Source organism: Engraulis encrasicolus, chromosome 22 (genome assembly GCF_034702125.1).
Source record: "Engraulis encrasicolus isolate BLACKSEA-1 chromosome 22, IST_EnEncr_1.0, whole genome shotgun sequence".
NCBI lineage: Eukaryota > Metazoa > Chordata > Actinopteri > Clupeiformes > Engraulidae > Engraulis > Engraulis encrasicolus.
Genome location: NC_085878.1, coordinates 20,025,088 through 20,032,289, shown reverse-complemented (window position 1 = coordinate 20,032,289; position 7,202 = coordinate 20,025,088). Strand labels below are relative to the sequence as shown.

The following is a 7,202-nucleotide window of genomic DNA, read 5'->3' as shown; positions in this document are numbered from 1 at the left end:
TCTTCTTGTTGGTTCTACAGTAGGCCTATGTATTTTATTGTTGAAGGAGCAGGCACTCTCTCACACTCTATTTCTCTCTCTGTCTCTCTCTCTTCTTCTCTCTCTCTCTCTCTCACTCACAAACACGCACGCGCGCACGCACACACACACACATCCACTCACATACACATCCACTCACACACACACACACACTCTCACGCGCACACACACACACACACACACACACACACACACACACACACACACACACACACACACACACACACACACACACACACACACACACACACACACACACACACACACACACACACATACACACACACACACGTTTTGAGTCTTTTGTTGTATCATTATCTGTCTCAGTGCCACATTCCCCTCTCTTCCCTACTTTAGTTTTGATTCAGACTCAATATGGAACTAGAACAAGGCCATAAAGATTGTATCTGTAGAAATAAAATGCAGATGTGCGGAATAATTTCACATACGTGCCAGATACAATGTATTTGTGGAAAAAACATTTTGCATCTGCAGGTTAATTTTGTAGATCTGCACACATATTTTGCATCTCCTAAAATAAAAAACGTACCTGTATAAATGTTTTGTAGTTGTGTGGCAGTAGGAGTGTGTACAAATGTGAATCTGTTTTGCCATGCTGTGCGAACCTCTTCCTGCTCGGAGCAGCAAGCACACAAGTGTGGATCGCTTTTACAAGTCTACGAATTTTGGCCCTCTTTTGATGGGGGGTGGGGTCAGAGGATGGAAGCCAATCAAAACACCGCTTATTGGCAAGTTATCGCTTTCCATGGGACCAATCAGAGGCATGGCTTGACAGCGGGATCAAGGCCTCTGTGTGTGCAGCGAGAACAGGCCCACTCACTCGTGCGTAAACACGACACAGTCCAGTTAATGCAACTCTAACGACGGAGCTGTAATAACTACCGATACATAAATATAACTTGGAGTGCTAGTTATTAGGTTTCTGCAGGCTGACGATTCCGACGGAGCACCAACAGGTTGTGGATGACGCAGACAAAGGTGAGTGGTTTATTGTTTTTTTTTTCTAGTGAGACCGAACTACACGTTGTTTGTACCTGTACGTTGTTTGTGCTCAGATTGTGTCTCCAATTTCTGTAGCTCTAGTAGTAGCAGAGAGGTAGAGCTAGTAGGCCGCTATTCATGATGCAGGTGACTTGATGGGTTGTGTTGTTGTACACATTAGCATGAAGCCTTTTCGATATAGCCAGACAGAGGCAATCCCCCCCAGCAAATGACGGCTGTATGTTTTCTGTGTACCCCGGTGTGTACTAATTTGTATTTGGATCGTTCATGTATCAATATCATTGTATGAGAGTACGATGCTTGTCAGCCCGCTAGCATAGAACGAGATAGCTAATCGATCGGATCCGCCTAGCTTGAAATGCTAGCGCCAGAGAGATAACACAACGTAGTCCTAACTATTCCTAGAATCTCTGCTAGCGTGGCTGTTGAGCCAGAGAAAAAAGATTCTTCACTCTCAGACAGGGTCTGATTCGCACTCTCAATGGTCTGACTAAGGTGCCAGGTTGACATTTTAGTAGAACTAGACTAATAACTAACTCTAGTATCCACGAGTTCTTCTTAACTTGGGTTGTATGATCGCTGTCATTCAATATGACATGTTCTCTGTGTGTTAGCTAGCTTCGATGACGGATACCTTATTTGTTAGCTAGGTAGCCATTTAATGTTAGCTAGTGTTAACCAGACAGATGGGTATTCTTATCTCTAATTTTGTGTCTTGTGTGCGAAGAAACGTGAGTAAACTTAATTATTTGATGTCTGCATGTGTTAGGCTACGGTGTATTATTTGGCAGGAGTTGTTTAAACTTTGTGTAATTTCAATCGCAGTGGTAGGTAGGCAGGCCTATTTTGTTTACCCCAAAGTGTGTTACTGTTTTATCTGCAGCTATTTTATCTGGATGGTTATTATTGTATCAGCCTACTTGTATTCATAATGCGTTAATATATGTGTATAATGGATGGTTTTTTTTATCATTATTTAGTCGATAATGAGGGAAACCTTGCCGTTTTGGTTGGCTATTCTGAACTTGTAATGGGGCATTTGGTATCTATTAAGTCAGGCTAAATGCATATTTCTCTGAGCGGTGTTGCCGCACGTCCAATTTTTCCCGGAGGTTTTTTGTCTCTGTTTTTTATGGTCTGTTCGGGAAAATGGAATAACCTACCCGTGAGGTTTTGTACTTCCTCACATTGTCTCCCGTTGTGTAAGTCAATTGGTCTCCAAACCATTCACAAAAGCTGTTTTATTATTTTGATTAACCTGAGGGAGTTCAAACATTATCGCGAAAGACAATACAACAATGCCAGCCATTATCAATCGAAATGATTAAATGACGTGGTAAGTTTGCCAGGAGGAAAGTTATTTGTCATCTTTGCAACCTCCATCAATGTAGGTGAGTCATGACGATGTGATCATCAAACACTTGGGTTTGATAATGTTGTAGTGCTAGTGCACGTCTGTGGGCACGCACCATTGCTACGTCAACCTGTCCCTTCAGAAAATTTAAGAGTAGCTGATGTCCGGAAAAGACCGTGTTTCCAATGTGCTTGTTCCAAAATTGTTGTTCTGCCTTCCATTTAATTCCATGCCCGAGTTTAGTTTCTCCCACATAAATCTTAATAGTGTGGACTTTCTCGCGGTACTGCGCCTTCAGCGCAAATCTACTTCCTGGTTAGGTTCCAGTGTTTTCAAGTGTTTTCTGTCGTTAAGACACAGACTTCATCTCTCCCGCAATTTATATATTTTCACACTTGAGCCTTGGACAATATTAGTCTGTAAGTAATCATTTTGTGATGGATGTTGTTTGTAACGAAATTGCATTGATATTTTGATGTATATTTCTATTTGCCTCAAGAAGTGATGTTCACTTTCCTGTAAAGTTTGGCTAGTCAGATTCTACTTAGCTAAAATAGGTCACGTTGTGTTGACTGAAAATAGATCGCTGGGTTGCTTGTAGATTTGTGTGTCGTGCAAATGTTGAAGTAAGTGAAACTGTTGTATGTTTTTTCATTTTCTGTTAACAGTTTTACAGTAAAGAGAAGTGTTGAGAGATGTATTGAGATTGGAAGTGCAAGTGTACAAAGTGAAAGTGCAAGAGAAAAGTCAGTAAGGAAATGAAAAAGAAAATAAAAGGACAAAATTACACTTCAGCTTGCCTTCTCTTGAACTGTTCGCTAGCTGTCTAGTTCTGCACCAGTAACGCAGACCGAGGGCAGCATAGTTGTCTATATTAGTTCTTGCTTTTCAGCAAAACTTAAAATTCATTTGCATTGGGCCAGTTGGCTGGTGTTAAAGAGCTAGCTGCTTGTATGCATGGGGAGCAAAAGCGCGCTGTCTTTCATGAAACGGTTTTGCAAGCGCAATGCCCTTTGTGTTTACTGTTAAAATACAAAAAAAACCCTGAATTGTTCCTTGACATCAGCCAGCTGTGTGAGTCAAGTGAAAGGGAAGCAACTTGATTGGGGAGAACGCCGTGGGGGACGAGAGCACAAGCAACACTATTGCGTGATGTTTAGACTATTACACGTTCATTTACATAGGCTATTTTCGTCTTTGTTCAGTTTCATATCACTGGTGTTTTGTGTAACATTCAGTGTTTAAAATGAGCTAATATTATTTACTGATTAATTTTAGTCATTTTTTTGTCTGACATTTTGGCCGGTCACATTTTATTTTGCCGGACATTCATGATGCAAAACGGCCAATGTCCGGCCACAGCCGGCTAACGTGAACCCTGCCTACGACAATCTGATTCTACAAGGGGTGTCACGATAACCGGTAATCAGCCACGTTAAAAAGTGCTGACAATAATCATTACAGCTTGAAAAAAAAAAAATACTGTACTGTACCGGATAACCATGACACTGTGAGCTTTTTTGACCTCTCCAAGTCTGCTGATGTTGCCACAGAGGCACACTTTGTTGCCTAACACCTAATTTCAAAGCTGTAGTCAAAGTGAATTGCTGAACCAATAACATGTAATTACATACTGTGATCATTTCCTCCTCATAACTTCAGAATGACAAGCAATTCATGTATTGTGCCTTAAAACATGGGGGTTTTCAGTTTGTGTAGGACTATCAATGCTTTATGTTCAACTAAATTTTTCAAAATTGCAACATAAGCAAGGCGAGCAATGGAAGTAATTGGCTTTGTATTGAGTCGAAGTTGTATTGAGACAAAAGCGAGGCTAGAGGCAATTAGCGTGACGAGAGCGACAGTTTGTAGTTGAACTCATAGGAATATTATTGCCAGTCCGGTAAAGATAGCTGAGTATGTCGGGTAAACTTCACTGCGAGTTTTACCTCCTGTAAGATGGTCCGGAAAAATTACCTCTTTAAAGTTTCAGCTCATGTTAATCACCCACCCCTTGCCATCTACGGAGGGTCCTGTCGTGCATGTGGTTATGTTTGACTGAATATAGCATTGCCCTATCATGCTCATCCCCTGCCAATCGTTTCCCTTGACGACAGGCCCCGATGACCTTTGGCCGCAACACGGCAGGTGGCTGCATGGCGGTGTCGGACGACCTGCTGACCGCGCACTACACAGAGGACTACCAGGAGCAGCAGCTGCCCGACAACCCCGAGCGACTACAGGTATGGAGGGGTGTCACGATAACCAATATACCGTAGCCCGTACACCATACTTGGATCCATGCTAATTTCACATTCAGTATTTAGGAGTCATTCTTCCTTTATGTCATTTCTGTTTCACTTTCATAAAACCACACACATGCATATAGATTACTAGCCTCGCGAGCCATCCTACGTACTTCCGCCAAAGGATTGGCTCCACTACTGTACTGTAGCAACGCCCCCCCCAGAAAACAGCCAATAATCGAATACGCCCCCCACGTGGGGACGAAAGGGGGAGAACGCTCGTGACAATGACGTACACATCTGCGCCAGAGCCATTGGTCTGCGCTATGTTGTTGTTGAGTAACTGCCAGCGATTGGGTGAGAGGTGTCCAATAATTTCAAACTATAACTGAGTGCAAACTTCCTGCTTCCTACAATCGCTTCAGAGCAAACAAATGCCAGACCATGAATACGAAATGAAATGGTAGTATTATGGGATGGTCAGGACCAGGCTAATAGATTACATGTAATTACTGATTTTTTATTATAATAAATCCCCAAGAACCACTTGAACATCTTCAAGTGTGCATTCTTACCGTTACCCCTCAGTGGCCACAACTTTCCGCAAATAACTTATTCATCATATCAAGTTATATGTATTTGTAAACTCCCTGACAAGAGAAACATTCATCCCCAGCAAATGACTGCTGTATGTTTTCTGTGTACCCAGTAAATGGTGATGATGGTGCAGCTCCTGTGTGGACATGCTCTGTTACAACAACACAACACCGAGCCAGAAGACGAAGCCGTAACATAAGCAGCAGGTAAGTAATACACGTGATGGCAATATACATTCATTAACTTCACAACTATGTGTTTGTGTTGGGTTATGGGTTCCGAATAACATTTAGAAACATATTTTTCACAATCGTGTGTGAATGCAGCCACCTCTAATTCTAGTTGTATAGCATTTGTAGGGACCTCAGTAAATGTATAGCCTATTTAGCCATCCCATTCGTGTAAAGGGAGTCAGATAAAGTAAAGCAATTCAATCCGCTGTATCTAGTCCTGATCATCGCTATTATTCTTACTCTACATGTTCTAAACAGGCTGCAAGTTGCCTTTCCTTCCCTGTTGAAGCACATTACGGGCGGCTATAAGCAGTGTGCACAACGCATTCCAAATAAGAACACATTTGACATAGAAACCATAGACTAATCTGCTGTTATCAGAAGTGGTGCCAAAGTATTCTATTGAAATTAACCAAATGCTCAGCAAAATAAAATTAATTATTGCCATTAACATAGCACAGCACGTATAAAGGACCAGTTCAGTCATTTTTTTTAACATGCAGTTGTAATGCTCACACTACCTTGGACTTGTCAGTACCTGAGGTTTTTTTTTTCTTCTTCCGAAATCTTGGTCATTGTAATGGGGGCAGTGCTTTGTTTACATGTCAAAAAAACATTTTTATTTATTCCCAACACCCAAAACATCCGAAAGGTTATACAACATCAGCAGACAACTAGCAAACAGCGGTACCTTTCGGGGAAATGTTTGGAGTAGTCCTATGCAAAAACATTTTTTAAAATGTAAACAAACGCTGCCCCCATTAGAAAAGCTCATCTCGGATAATAATCATATCTCGTGGCATCACCGAGTACTGACAAGTCAAGGGTAGCGTGAGCAATACAACAGCATATTGAAATTGACTGAACTGGTCCTTTAAGCCTACTTGCCCAAGAATATGGCAATAAGAGTACTTTCATCTGGGTGACAGTGACCTATACATATTCTAGATATTGTGCTATCCTGCAGTTATGTTATGCCCATTCACTTTCATTTGATTTTTAAGTGAAAACGAAAGGATGTACGTGGTCTACACTTCTGTACACAGACTCATGTGCACAAACAAATCTCAAGACAACCGATCACAAGTTATCTGTAATTGCCAAAAGCGTCTTGGGAAAGACAGCGGGCAGAAGTGATCGTCTGTTTTTAAATACAGCTGATATAAACTCTCCTGACCTTAACCTTAACGGAGCACAGTGGAAGTTGTCTAAACTATATTTCTCAACCTAACCTTTAACTGTCAGTTGCTTTGGTTAAAAGCGTCAGCTAAATGTAATGTAATGTAATCTCTCCCCCACTTTCAGTTGCTGTTGAATGACCGTGCTGACCTCCAAGCTGAGCTATGGCAAGGCAGTGAACACATCAGTGGTAAGCTTCTCCATACACCTTCATTGTCTTTGTCCTCACCCATCGAAATTGTCAAGCTGTTTGCTCATTATTGCTGAGCATTGTATATTCCTCATAACTCATCGAGACGTGTTAATGCCAAAGCCCTTTTGAAAAGTAACATTTTGAAAAATACTTCAATAAACACAAAATATATCTCCACAATATGCACAGACTATGTTTAATGCAATATATGTTTAACAGACAACATAAAACTAAGTTCTATATTAAAACTTTTATATTTTATATATTTCTAACTGTTCATTGTCAGAAATGTCTGATCTGCCAATGACATGGTGGCAACTCTGTGAATTTAGGCAAGT

General features: G+C 41.2%; 1 long non-coding RNA gene across 1 annotated transcript in view; it reads left to right on the top strand.

Annotated features, from left to right (window-relative positions):
- Positions 1-4,495: 4,495 nt before the first annotated feature.
- Positions 4,496-7,202, top strand: part of LOC134438404 (uncharacterized) — a 3,055-nt gene continuing 348 nt past the window's right edge. Inside the window, exons 1-3 of the long non-coding RNA XR_010032570.1 lie at positions 4,496-4,659; positions 5,372-5,465; positions 6,798-6,861. This is a non-coding gene — a long non-coding RNA (uncharacterized LOC134438404). The remainder of the gene's footprint in view (positions 4,660-5,371; positions 5,466-6,797; positions 6,862-7,202) is intronic.